At 48.2% G+C, this 13,436-nt stretch overlaps 1 long non-coding RNA gene across 1 annotated transcript in view; it reads right to left on the bottom strand.

Moving 5' to 3' along the window:
• Positions 1-3,215, bottom strand: part of LOC137311549 (uncharacterized) — an 81,397-nt gene extending 78,182 nt beyond the window's left edge. Inside the window, exon 1 of the long non-coding RNA XR_010960460.1 lies at positions 3,166-3,215. This is a non-coding gene — a long non-coding RNA (uncharacterized lncRNA). The remainder of the gene's footprint in view (positions 1-3,165) is intronic.
• Between the last annotated feature and the right edge of the window lie 10,221 nt (positions 3,216-13,436).

The raw sequence follows: 13,436 nt of genomic DNA on the forward strand, positions 1-13,436 counted from the left end.
TCTTGGTGATGGACATTGAAGTCCCCCACCCAGAGTACACTCTGTGCCCTTGCTACCCTCAGTGCTTCCTCCAAGTGGTGTTCAACATGGAGGAGGACTGATTCATCAGCTGAGGGAGGACGGTAGGTGGTAATCAGCAGGAGGTTTCCTTGCCCATGTTTGACCTGATGCCATGAGATTTCATGGGGTCCAGAGTCAATGTTGAGGACTCCCAGGGCCACTCCCTCCTGACTGTATATCACTGTACTGCCACCTCTGGTGGGTCTGTCCTGCCGGTGGGACAGGACATACCCAGGGATGGTGATGGAAGAGTCTGGGACGTTGGCTGAAAGATATGATTCTGTAAGTATGGCTATGTCAGGCTGTTGCTTGACTGGTCTGTGGGACAGCTCTCCCAATTTTGGCACAAGTCCCCAGATGTTAGTAAGGAGGACCTTGCAGGGTCGACTGGGCTTGGTGTTTTGCCGTTGTCGTGTCTGGTGCCTCGTGGTCCGATGCCGGGTGGTCCGTCCGGTTTTATTCTTATTATGACTTTTCATAGCGAGATTTTACAACTGAGTGGCTTGCTAGGCCATTTCAGAGGGCAATTAAGAATCAACCACATTGCTGTGGGTCTGGAGTCACATGTAGGCCAGACCGGGTAAGGACGGCAGGTTTCCTTCCCTAAAGGACATTAGTGAACCAGATGGGTTTTTACGACAATCCGGTAGTTTCATGGCCATCATTACTGATACGAGTATTTTAATTCCAGATTTTTATTTAATTAATTGAATTTAAATTCGCCAGCTGCTGTGGCAGGATTAATTTACAGATGCTCCCTCACCAGTCACCATTTCCCCTTCGTTTACAGAAACTCCCTGACCCATCACCATTCCTTCATTTATAGACGCTCCCTGACCCATCACCATTCCTCCTTCATTAACAGATGCTCCCTGACCCATCACCATTCCTCCTTCATTTAGAGACACTCCCTGACCCATCACCATTTCCCCTTCATTTACAGACACTCCCTGACCCATCACCTTTCCTCCTTCATTTACAGACACTCCCTGACCTATCACCATTCCTCCTTCATTTATAAACACTCCCTGACCTATCACCATTTACAGACACTCCCTGACCCATCACCATTCCTCCTTCATTTAGAGACATTCCCTGACCCATCACCATTCCTCCTTAATTTAGAGACATTCCCTGACCCATCACCATTCCTCCTTCATTTAGAGACATTCCCTGACCCATCACCATTCCACCTTCATTTAGAGACATTCCCTGACCCATCACCATTCCTCCTTCATTTAGAGACATTCCCTGACCCATCACCAATTCCCCTTCATTTACAAACACTCCCTGACCTATCACCATTTACAGACACTCCCTGACCCATCATCATTCCTCCTTCATTTCGAGAGATTCCCTGACCCATCACCATTCCTCTTTCATTTAGAGACACTCCCTGACCCATCACCATTTCCCCTTCATTTACAGACACTCCCTGACACATCACAATTCCTCCTTCATTTACAGACACTCCCTGACCTATCACCATTTACAGACACTCCCTGACCCATCACCATTCCTCCTTCATTTAGAGACATTCCCTGACCCATCACCATTCCTCCTTCATTTAGAGACATTCCTTGACCCATCACCATTCCTCCTTCATTTAGAGACATTCCCTGACCCATCACCATTCCTCCTTCATTAACAGACGCTCCCTGACCCATCACCAGTTCTCCTTCATTTATAGACGCTCCCTGACCCATCATCATTCCTCCTTCATTAACAGACGCTCCCTGACCCATCACCATTTCTCCTTCATTTAAAGACACTCCCTGACCCATCACCAGTTCTCCTTCATTTATAGACGCTCCCTAACCCATCACCATTTCCCCTTCATTTACAGACGCTCCCTGACCCATCACCAGTTCTCCTTCATTTATAGACGCTCCCTGACCCATCACCATTTCCCCTCCATTTACAGACACTCCCTGACCCATCACCATTTCCCCTCCATTTACAGACACTCCCTGACCCATCACCAATCCTCCTTCATTTAGAGACACTCCCTGACCCATCACCAATCCTCCTTCATTTAGAGACACTCCCTGACCCATCACCATTTCCCCTTCATTTACAGACGCTCCCTGACCCATCACCATTCCTCCTTCATTTAGAGACACTCCCTGACCCATCACCATTTCCCCTCCATTTACAGACACTCGTTGACCCATCACCATTTCCCCTCCATTTACAGACACTCCCTGACCCATCACCATTCCTCTTTCATTTAGAGACACTCCCTGACCCATCATCATTTCCCCTTCATTTGCAGACACTCCCTGACCCATCACCTTTCCTCCTTAATTTAGAGACACTCCCTGACCCATCACCATTCCTCCTTCATTTAGAGAGACTCCCTGACCCATCACCATTCCTCCTTCATTTAGAGACATTCCCTGACCCATCACCATACCTCCTTCATTTAGAGACACTCCCTGACCCATCACCATTTCCCCTTCATTTACAGACACTCCCTGACCCATCACCATTTCCCCTTCATTTACAGACACTCCCTGACCCATCACCATTCCTCCTTCATTTAGAGACACTCCCTGACCCATCACCATTGCTCCTTCATTTAGAGACATTCCCTGACCTATCACCATTTACAGACACTCCCTGACCCATCACCATTTACAGACGCTCCCTGACCCATCACCATTTACAGACGCTCCCTGACCCCTCACCATTTACAGACGCTCCCTGACCCCTCACCATTTACAGACGCTCCCTGACCCATCACCATTTACAGACGCTCCCTGACCCATCACCATTTACAGATGCTCCCTGACCCATCACCATTTACAGACGCTCCCTGACCCATCACCATTTACAGACGCTCCCTGACCCATCACCATTTACAGACGCTCCCTGAGAATCCCTCTAGTCTGACGCATGCGCGGGGCCGCGGGCCTTTGGTTGAGAGTTGGGCCGAAGCGAAAGTGGAGAATCGGGAATGGGGAATCGGGAATGGGGCGGGTCGGGGCGGGTCGGGGCGGGGGGACTGTGTTCGCTGATTGATGCTCGGGGCCGCACTCGGTGTTTGTCCAGCCTGGGCCCGGTCCCCGGGGTGGATTAACTCGCTCCCCCCGATCCTCTTACCTGCAGCGACCGCTCCGACTCCCGCAGACCACACTGACCGCGCATGCTCAGGACACACTGACCAGCCATGGGCAGCTGCTGCGCCTGCGCGCTGGGCCCCACTGATCCAGATAGGGCACATTCTGTACCGCGCTGCATCCTGGGTGATGCGGCCGCCATTGATCCTCTTGATCTGCGATCTGACAACAAAGAGATTGGAAGCCGGGAGAACGCGTTTGCACCAAGGATAATAAAAGAAACTAAAACCCCAACGCTTGGTGCTATTAAACCCGCAACAAACGCTCAGCGACTCCCACTTCGGTGAACTCCACATATCATTTCTTCCTGTGACGATTAATTTCGGTTTATTACATGTTGTAACTGACAGGTTCAATGTTTATTTCCCAACTGTGCCTCAGGACCGTCAGTCTCACCATTAACACCGCCCTGGTGAGAGTTCCGGACCAATAGGAAGAGCGGAGAGGGACCGGAGGACCGAGCGAGCGGGTGGTCCTCCAACCAATCGGAGCGTGTGAGGGGAGGGACTTACGGCACCGAGTGGGAGGGCCTGAGCCTGGATGTCCCTTATTGTCTGAAACTCTGCATCACTTTTAAAACTCAATTGATCTTAAACTTTAGGAGAAAACCGGACCTTTATATCCAACAAGAGAGAGTCTAACCACCTCCCCTTCACATTCAACGGCATTACCATCGCCGAATCCCCCACCATCAACATCCTGGGGGTCACCATTGACCAGAAACTTAACTGGACCAGCCATGTAAATACTGTGGCTACAAGAGCAGGTCAGAGGCTGGGTATTCTGCGGCGAGTGACTCACCTCCTGACTCCCCAAAGCCTTTCCACCATCTACAAGGCACAAGTCAGGAGTGTGATGGAATACTCTCCACTTGCCTGGATGAGTGCAGCTCCAACAACACTCAAGAAGCTCGACACCATCCAAGATAAAGCAGCCCATTTGATTGGCACCCCATCCACCGCACTAAACATTCACTCCCTTCACCACCGGCGCACTGTGGCTGCAGTGTGTACCATCCACAGGATGCACTGCAGCAACTCGCCAAGGCTTCTTCGACAGCACCTCCCAAACCCGTGACCTCTACCACCTAGAAGGACAAGGGCAGCAGGCGCATGGGAACAACACCACCTGCACGTTCCCCTCCAAGTCACACACCATCCCGACTTGGAAATATATCGCCGTTCCTTCATCGTCACTGGGTCAAAATCCTGGAACTCCCTTCCTAACAGCACTGTGGGAGAACCGTCACCACACGGACTGCAGCGGTTCAAGAAGGCGGCTCACCACCACCTTCTCGAGGGCAATTAGGGATGGGCAATAAATGCCGGCCTCGCCAGCGACGCCCACATCCCATGAACGAATAAAAAAAAGGATGTCTCGGCCACGGACAGGGAGCAGAAGAGATTCACGGAGATGATACCAGGGACGAGAGACTTTAGTTATGAGGAGAGACTGGAGAAACTGGGGCTCTTTTCATTCGAACAAAGAAGGTTAAGTGGTGTTCAAAAATTGATCACGAAAATCAAGAAAAAGTATTTCCACTGGTCGGTGATTCAGTAACTTGAGGGAATCAAATTCAAATCATCAACAAAAGACTCAGATCCAGGGATAAAATATTGAGCACACTGCACAAAAATGTTCGGGACACTCACTGTCCTTCCAGATCTGTGTCTGGGGGAGAAACTGATGGGTTTCTCTTATCAACAGGGGTTACGGGGAAAGAGTGGGGGATGGGACTAACTGGGTTGCTCTTACTGGCACAGGCTCAATGGGCCGAATAGCCTCCTTCTTTGCTATAAAGATTCTTTGATTCTGTGATTCTATCTTTGTCGTTCTCATCTAGGGGCTGGACGTCAGTGCCAGAGAATAGGGTATTTTGAGCACCTATTGTCTGCTTGAAACACTCTGCACTCAGGAACAGCACGGGTTAGATACAGAGTAAAGCTCCCTCTACACTGTCCCATCAAACACTCCCGGGACAGGTACAGCACGGGGTTAGATACAGAGTAAAGCTCCCTCTACACTGTCCCACCAAACACTCCCAGGACAGGTACAGCACGGGGTTAGATACAGAGTAAAGCTCCCTCTACACTGACCCACCAAACACTCCCAGGGCAGGTACAGCTCGGGTTAGATACAGAGTAAAGCTCCCTCTACACTGTCCCATCAAACACTCCCGGGACAGGTACAGCACGGGGTTAGATACAGAGTAAAGCTCCCTCTACACTGACCCACCAAACACTCCCAGGGCAGGTACAGCACGGGTTAGATACAGAGTAAAGCTCCCTCTACACTGTCCCACCAAACACTCCCAGGGCAGGTACAGCTCGGGTTAGATACAGAGTAAAGCTCCCTCTACACTGTCCCACCAAACACTCCCAGGACAGGTACAGCACGGGGTTAGATACAGAGTAAAGCTCCCTCTACACTGTCCCATCAAACACTCCCGGGACAGGTACAGCACGGGGTTAGATACAGAGTAAAGCTCCCTCTACACTGACCCACCAAACACTCCCAGGGCAGGTACAGCACGGGTTAGATACAGAGTAAAGCTCCCTCTACACTGTCCCACCAAACACTCCCAGGGCAGGTACAGCTCGGGTTAGATACAGAGTAAAGCTCCCTCTACACTGTCCCATCAAACACTCCCGGGACAATTACAGCACGGGGTTAGATACAGAGTAAAGCTCCCTCTACACTGACCCACCAAACACTCCCAGGGCAGGTACAGCACGGGTTAGATACAGAGTAAAGCTCCCTCTACACTGTCCCACCAAACACTCCCAGGGCAGGTACAGCTCGGGTTAGATACAGAGTAAAGCTCCCTCTACACTGTCCCATCAAACACTCCCGGGACAGGTACAGCACGGGTTAGATACAGAGTAAAGCTCCCTCCACACTCTCCCATCAAACACTCCCAGGACAGGTAGTGGTTGTTGGAGGCCAATCATCTCAGCCCCAGGGCATTGCTGCGGGAGTTCCTCAGGGCAGTGTCCTAGGCCCAACCATCTTCAGCTGCTTCATCAATGACCTTCCCTCCATCATAAGGTCAGAAATGGGGATGTTCGCTGATGACTGCACAGTGTTCAGTTCCATTCGCAACCCCTCAGATAATGAAGCAGTCCGAGCCCGCATGCAGCAAGACCTGGACAACATCCAGGCTTGGGCTCATAAGTGGCAAGTAACATTCGCGCCAGATAAGTGCCAGGCAATGACCATCTCCAACAAGGGAGAGTCTAACCACCTCCCCTTGACATTCAACGGCATTACCATCGCCGAATCCCCCACCATCAACATCCTAGGGGTCACCATTGACCAGAAACTTAACTGGACCAGCCATGTAAATACTGTGGCTACAAGAGCAGGTCAGAGGCTGGGTATTCTGCGGCGAGTGACTCACCTCCTGACTCCCCAAAGCCTTTCCACCATCTACAAGGCACAAGTCAGGAGTGTGAAGGAATACTCTCCACTTGCCTGGATGAGTGCAGCTCCAACAACACTCAAGAAGCTCGACACCATCCAAGATAAAGCAGCCGCTTGATTGGCACCCCATCCACCACCCTAAACATTCACTCCCTTCACCACCGGCGCACTGTGGCTGCAGTGTGTACCATCCACAGGATGCACTGCAGCAACTCGCCAAGGCTTCTTCGACAGCACCTCCCAAACCCACGACCTCTACCACCTAGAAGGACAAGGGCAGCAGGCGCATGGGAACAACACCACCTGCATGTTCCCCTCCAAGTCACACACCATCCCAACTTGGAAATATATCGCCGTTCCTTCATTGTTGCTGGGTCAAAATCCTGGAACTCCCTTCCTAACAGCACTGTGGGAGAACCGTCACCACACGGACTGCAGCGGTTCAAGAAGGCGGCTCACCACCACCTTCTCAAGGGCAATTAGGGATGGGCAATAAATGCCGGCCTCGCCAGCGACGCCCACATCCCGTGAACGAATAAAAAAAAAGGTACAGCACAGGTTAGATACAGAGTAAAGCTCCCTCTAAAACCAAATTAGCAATAATACTGTGGGGAGGAATTCCTGGAGTGTGTACGTGATGGATTTCTAGAACAATACGTTGAGGAACCAACTAGAGAACAGGCGATCCTGGACTGGGTATTGTGCAATGAGAAAGGATTAATTAACAATCTTGTTGTGCGGGGTAACTTAGGGAAGAGCGACCATAACATGATAGAATTCCTCATTAAGATGGAGAGTGAAGTAGTCAAATCCGAAACTAGGGTCCTGAATCTAAATAAAGGAAATTACGACAGTATGAGGTGTGAGTTGGCTATGATAGATTGGGGAACTTTACTAAAAGGGATGACGGTGGATAGGCAATGGCTAATATTTAAAGAATGTGTGCAGGAATTACAACAATTATTCATTCCTGTATGGCGCAAAAATAAAACAGGAAAGGTGGCTCAACCGTGGCTTACAAAAGAAATTAGGGATAGTGTTAGATCCAAAGAGGAGACATATAAAATTGCCAGAAAAAGAAGCAAGCCTGAGGATTGGGAGCAGTTCAGAATTCAGCAAAGGAGGACAAAGAGATTGATTAAGAGGGGAAAAATAGAGTATGAGAGTAAACTAGCAGGGAACATAAAAACTGACTGAAAAAGCTTCGATAAATATGTCAAGAAAAAAAGATTAGTGAAGACAAATGTAGGTCCCTTACAGTCAGAAATGGGGGAAATTATAATGGGGAACAAAGAAATGGCAGAACAATTAAACAAATACTTTGGTTCTGTCTTCACAAACGAGGACACAAATAACCTGCCAGAAATGTTAGGGAACCAAGGGTCTAGTGAGAGGGAGGAACTGAAGGAAATCAGTATTAGTAAAAAAAATAGTGCTCGGGAAATTAATGGGGCTAAAGGCTGACAAATCCCCAGGGCCTGATAATCTACATCCCAGAGTACTAAAGGAAGTGGCCCTGGAAATAGTGGATGCATTGGTGATCATCTTCCAAAATTCTATAGACTCTGGAACAGTTCCTACAGATTGGAGGGTGGCAAATGTAACCCCACTATTTAAAAAAGGAGGGAGAGAAAAAACAGGGAATTACAGACCAGTTAGCCTAACATCAGTAGTGGGGAAAATGCTAGAGTCTATTATAAAGGATGTGATAACAGAACACTTGGAAGGCATTAACGGGATTGGACAAAGTCAGCATGGGTTTATGAAAGGGAAATCATGCTTAACAAATCTACTGGAGTTTTTTGAGGCTGTAACTAGTAGAATAGATCGGGGAGAACCAGTGGATGTGGTGTACTTGGATTTTCAGAAGGCTTTTGATAAGGTCCCACACAAGAGGTTAGTGTGCAAAATTAAAGCACGTGGGATTGGGAGAATATACTGGCATGGATTGAGAATTGGTTGACAGACAGGAAACAGAGAGTAGGAATAAACGGGTCTTTTTCCGGGTGGTGTGTGTCAGCTTCACCTCTGACTTCTGAGTGGTTCGAATCGCTCCCACTCCCTGGGTTCTAGACCTTGGACTTATTAAAGGTCCCGGCAGATTGGAAAACTGCTAATGTAACACCCTTATTTAAAAAGGGTAGTAGGCAGAAGGCTGGAAATTATAGACCAGTTAGCCTAACATCTGTGGTGGGTAAAATTTTGGAGTCTATTATTAAGGAGACAGTAGCGGAACATTTGGATAAACATAATTTAATAGGACAAAGTCAGCATGGCTTTATGAAGGGGAAGTCATGTCTGACAAATTTGCTTGAGTTCTTTGAGGATATAACGTATAGGGTGGATAAAGGGGAACCAGTGGACATAGTGTATTTAGACTTCCAGAAGGCATTCGACAAGGTGCCACATAAAAGATTATTGCTCAAGATAAAGAATCATTGGATTGGGGGTAATATTCTGGCATGGGTGGAGGATTGGTTATCTAACAGGAAGCAGAGAGTTGGGATAAATGGTACATTCTCGGACTGGCAACCAGTAGCCAGTGGTGTTCCGCAGGGGTCGGTGCTGGGTCCCCAACTCTTTACAATCTATATTAACGATTTGGAGGAGGGGACCGAGTCCAACATATCAAAGTTTGCAGATGATACAAAGATGGGAGGGAAAGTAGAGAGTGAGGAGGACATAAAAAACCTACAAGGGGATATAGACAGGCTGGGTGAGTGGGCGGAGATTTGGCAGATACAATACAATATTGGAAAATGTGAGGTTATGCACTTTGGCAGGAAAAATCGGAGAGCAAGTTATTATCTTAATGGCGAGAGACTGGAAAGTACTGCAGTACAAAGGGATCTGGGGGTCCTAGTGCAAGAAAATCAAAAAGTTAGTATGCAGGTGCAGCAGGTGATCAAGAAGGCCAACGGAATGTTGGCTTTTATTGCTAGGGGGATAGAATATAAAAACAAGGAGGTATTGCTGCAGTTATATAAGGTATTGGTGAGACCGCACCTGGAATACTGCATACAGTTTTGGTCTCCATACTTAAGAAAAGACATACTTGCTCTCGAGGCAGTACAAAGAAGGTTCACTCGGTTAATCCCGGGGATGAGGGGGCGGACATATGAGGAGAGGTTGAGTAGATTGGGACTCTACTCATTGGAGTTCAGAAGAATGAGAGGCGATCTTATTGAAACATATAAGATTGTGAAGGGGCTTGATCGGGTGGATGCGGTAAGGATGTTCCCAAGGATGGGTGAAACTAGAACTAGGGGGCATAATCTTAGAATAAGGGGCTGCTCTTTCAAAACTGAGATGAGGAGAAACTTCTTCACTCAGAGGGTGGTAGGACTGTGGAATTTGCTGCCCCAGGAAGCTGTGGAAGCTACATCATTAGATAAATTTAAAACAGAAATAGACAGTTTCCTAGAAGTAAAGGGAATTAGGGGTTATGGGGAGCGGGCAGGAAATTGGACATGAATTTAGATTTGAGGTTAGGATCAGATCAGCCATGATCTTATTGAATGGTGGAGCAGGCTCGAGGGGCCGATTGGCCTACTCCTGCTCCTATTTCTTATGTTCTTATGTTCTTATTTGGGGGTTGTGACAAAGTGCAGCAGACAACTGGTTTTGGTGCAAGAAAAACTGGGTTTATTGAAGTCCCAAATGAACTTAGAACATTCGGATTACACTGAGATTATACAGACCTACAAAGTACACTTAGTTAAGAATGGGGAACACACGGCATAATGAGGGAAAATCACGCTACTAATCCCCTTACCCTTGTCCCACCCCCAAAACCTAACTAAATTGAACTAGGAGAGGTCAGGAATCATGCTCACCAAACCAGGGTTCCTTGACAGTTCGAAATCCAGCCAGGTAAGCCGGTTGCAGTTTTGGGGTCCGCTCTTTGTGTCCTCTGGGCCCTGCCGTCCCCACGTGGTCCTGGTCTGAGGAATCTGCGAAGGTTTTTCAGTTGGGTGGAGTCCGCTGGTGCGGTAAGGCACGGTTGTGGGTGGTCGATCTTCGTGGAGGGCTGCAGTTGCGGCCTTGTTGTCTTCGGTTGAGCCTGCCACACGTGCCCCTCGCCATGATGTTGCCTGCGGGCCTGCAAACCTCCGGATCTCCTTCCTCCGCTTTGCTCAGCTACCTCTCCCTGCTTAAACTCTGCTTCCACTCTGCTTAAAACCCCACCCACTTCGGAACTGGTTATACTGTTTTTCGAATTTCTTATCTGAGCGCCAAATCAAGGTTCGTTCTTTGTCTGATTTAGGTGGGCTTCTTCAGGTGATTATAGTTTTTGGCCTTAACTGGTTTTGGGGCGGTTGTCTCGTTGTTTTTAATGGGCTTGAATAATGTTTATCGTTGCCTTCCTGCCCCTGTAACTAGTCTTGAACTGAAAGCCATTGTATATGTGAAGTCTTGATGGGTTCGCATAATTGCTCCATTGTTGCCTTCCTGCCTTAGTAGTTAGTAGTGATTATTTATGCAAAGTTTTGATGGGCTTTAGTTTCGTGGAAGATGAAGTCTTTCTCTGGGTTGATTGTTTTAAAGGGAAGAATGCCTATTCTGTCTCCTCTCGTTGTCTGGTTTCAGGCAACAACCCACACTGCACCCAACAAGCCCGGGCATGTCCAGTCCCAGGCCCTCATGGGCCTAACCTCCTGTCTGCAGGGTTCCACATTTAACCCAGCAGTTGGGTCCTCTGCCATAAAAGTCCAAAAGTCATATCCTCGTTGACGATATGAAAAATGTGGGAATTTTGAGAACCCTTTACTAGTGGGGTACCGCAGGGATCAGTGCTTGGGCCCCAGCTATTCATAATATATATCAATGATTTGGATGAGGGAACGGAATGTAACATTTGCAGACAACTGTGGAAGTGCATGAAGGGATACTTGACTATATTAACTGTCTATTAATTCACTTAACTCACATAATAAAGTTTCTCACGAGAACATATAGAAGCACAATTGTGTAATTACTTTGAGTTTCTCACGTTGATAGCTGTCCTCCCTTTCGATAGGGAGGTAGCTGACTACAGGAATAAATGGCCATATAGCCTTGAGACGAGCTATAGCCCGACTGATAATGAAAGACAGAAATGTAGGGAAAAGCACTTCCCCAAGCCTGTGTGCAAGGTATCAAGATGGCTGTGGGAACTCGAGGGCGGGCTCACTATTTAGATTGACCAACTACCTGAGCCAATAAAGAATGTACGTGTACGCCCATATTCTGTAACAGGTGGGCGTTGTTTACCGAATTGTATAAACGTGAGCTGTTTCTTGAACTCGGCGAAGTTGAACCATCAACCTTTGCTTGAGGTGCTCGTCCACTTGTACACAAGTTGGGGTTCAATAAAGTTTCTCTTTGTACTACATGTTTGTGTGTTAATATTACTTATTACTATACAAATGCATTAAGTTTCGACACAACACAAAGCTGGGGTGGAATGTGAGCTGTGAGGAGGATGCAAAGAGGCTGCAGTGTGATTTGGACAAGTTGGGTGAGTGGGCAAGAACATGACAGATGCAGTATAACGTGGATAAATGTGAGGTTATCTACTTTGGTTGTGAAAACAGAAAGGCAGATTATTATCTGAATGGTGATAGATTGGGAAAAGGGGAGGTGCAACGAGACCTGGGTGTCCTTGTACACCAGTCGCTGAAAGCGAGCATTCAGGTGCAGCAAGCAGTTAGGAAGGCGAATGGTATGTTGGCCTTCATTGCAAGAGGATTTGAGTACAGGAGCAAGGATGTCTTACTGCAGTTATACAGGGCCTTAGTGAGACCACACCTGGAGTATTGTGTGCAGTTTTGGTCTCTTTACCTAAGAAAGGATACACTTGCCACAGAGGGAGTGCAGCGAAGGTTCACCAGACTGATTCCTGGGATGGCAGGACTGTCGTACGAGGAGAGATTGGGTCGACTCGGCCTGTATTCACTAGAGTTTAGAAGAATGAGAGGGGATCTCATTGAAACATATAAAATTCTAACAGGACTAGACAGACTCTTGCTCCTATTTTCTATGATTCCAGGATTCTACACGGTCCCATCAAACACTCCCACGGCAGGTACAGCACAGGTTAGATACAGAGTAAAGCTCCCTCTACACTGTCCCATCAAACACTCCCAGGGGCAGGTACAGCACGGGTTAGATACAGAGTAAAGCTCCCTCTACACTGTCCCATCAAACACTCCAAGGACAGGTACTGCACAGGTTAGATACAGAGTAAAGCTCCCTCTACACCGTCCCATCAAACACTCCCAGGACAGGTACAGCACGGGTTAGATACAGAGTAAAGCTCCTTCTACACCGTCCCATCAAACACTCCCAGGGCAGGTACAGCACGGGTTAGATACAGAGTAAAGCTCCCTCTACACTGTCCCATCAAACACTCCCAGGACAGGTACAGCACTGGTTAGATACAGAGTAAAGCTCCCTCTACACTGTCCCATCAAACACTCCCAGGGGCAGGTACAGCACGGGTTAGATACAGAGTAAAGCTCCCTCTACACTGTCCCATCAAACACTCCCAGGGCAGGTACAGGGTTAGATACAGAGTAAAGCTCCCTCTACACTGTCCCATCAAAGACTCCCAGGACAGGTACTGCACAGGTTAGATACAGAGTAAAGCTCCCTCTACACTGTCCCACCAAACACTCCCAGGGCAGGTACAGCACGGGTTAGATACAGAGTAAAGCTCCCTCTACACCGTCCCATCAAACACTCCCAGGACAGGTACAGCACAGGTTAGATACAGTGTGAAGCTCCCTCTACACTGTCCCATCCAAACTCCCAGGGCAGGTACAGCACGGATTAGAGACAGAGTAAAGC

The sequence above is a fragment of the Heptranchias perlo genome, unplaced genomic scaffold (assembly GCF_035084215.1).
Source record: "Heptranchias perlo isolate sHepPer1 unplaced genomic scaffold, sHepPer1.hap1 HAP1_SCAFFOLD_349, whole genome shotgun sequence".
In the NCBI taxonomy this organism is placed as follows: Eukaryota; Metazoa; Chordata; class Chondrichthyes; order Hexanchiformes; family Hexanchidae; genus Heptranchias; species Heptranchias perlo.